Here is a 1,303-nt window from a genome sequence, read left to right as displayed (position 1 = left end):
GAGAGGGAGAAAGAGAGAGAGAGAGGAGAGAGAGAGAGGAGAGAGAGACAGGAGAGAGAAAGAGGGAGAGAGAGAGAGAGCGAGAGAGAGAGGAGAGAGAGAGAGGAGGGAGAGAGATGGAGAGAGAGAGAGACAGAGAGAGAGAGAGAGAGAGAGAGAGAGAGGTGAGAGAGAGAGAGAGAGAGCGATAGGGGGAAGAGAGATATAGAGGACGGTAGGGAGGGGTAACTAGTGAGAATGAGAGCCAGAGAAAGGAGAAAGAGGAGGGGGTTGGTGGGTTGGTGTCTCTTATTTCTAGTGGTCCCACAGATCCCTCCTTACAGACTTACAGAACAACAGGTGAAGTGGACCATACAGGGCAGTCTAGTCCCCAACCCAGGGGTCCACACACGTACAAACCCAAGACAAATACTCTCCATCTCTCTCTCTCTCTCTTGTCTATTCCTCTCTGTCTCCCTCATTTGCCTCCTTTTGGGTTCCAGGTCTGAGTTCCAACCATCCAAGGTCTTCAATGATGTTCATCAGTAACAGAGTCTGGACGGAGGAAGAGCAGCAACGCAGTTGGAATTAAAACGGTTTGAAGCTACTACTTGGACAAGCTGACAAGGTTTTATTCGTCCTCATCTATAAAGGTGAGGTTTTTGTTAACATTTTTAAATTCTGGTTTTAATTCATTTTGTAGGAATTTGTCAATATATTCTTATGTTTAATATCAACAAATGGATTTACATCAAATAATGTTTTTTTCATGTTTTCCCCAAATGATTGGCTTGGCAAATGCATCCAGTAAAATATTAGTTTGAATTTGAATTTGAATGTATTGCAATTTATAGAGAATTGTTTGTTACAATGATGTAACATTTTTGATATTCAATGTAAACATTTATTTACTAAATTCTGTGTCGTTTTTTTAAATTCATTTAAACTTAGAAAATATGCAAAACAATTACAAAGGAAAACATAATAATATCAACATTGTTTCCAAATGTAAATGGTTATATTATTATTATTATTATTATTATTATTATTATTATTATTATTATTATTATTATTACTATATTATTGTGATGTTGATGTCACTATTGGTGATAAATGTATGTTGGTGTCACTAGTAGTCATAATCTACTAAATTCATACATTTTATATTTGAGATATTTTCCCTTTTATGACAATATATAAAAGTAGTACAGCGCCCCCTGGAGCAAATGAGGGTTTAGTGCCTTGCTCAAGAGCAGATTTTTCAGCTTGTCGGCTCAGGTATTCAAACCAGCGACCTTTCAGTTACTGGCCCAACTCCCTAACC

The 1,303-nt window shown here is 37.8% G+C and overlaps 1 protein-coding gene across 1 annotated transcript in view; it reads left to right on the top strand.

The window, feature by feature from the left end:
- Positions 1-254: 254 nt before the first annotated feature.
- LOC123490930 (sodium-dependent dopamine transporter-like) overlaps positions 255-1,303 on the top strand; it is a gene marked incomplete at its 3' end in the record, with an annotated part of 4,028 nt that continues 2,979 nt past the window's right edge. Inside the window, exons 1-2 of the mRNA XM_045220753.1 lie at positions 255-339; positions 483-632. The remainder of the gene's footprint in view (positions 340-482; positions 633-1,303) is intronic.

Source organism: Coregonus clupeaformis, unplaced genomic scaffold, assembly GCF_020615455.1.
Source record: "Coregonus clupeaformis isolate EN_2021a unplaced genomic scaffold, ASM2061545v1 scaf5657, whole genome shotgun sequence".
NCBI classification, from domain to species: domain Eukaryota; kingdom Metazoa; phylum Chordata; class Actinopteri; order Salmoniformes; family Salmonidae; genus Coregonus; species Coregonus clupeaformis.
This window is presented reverse-complemented; position numbering and strand designations above follow the sequence as displayed.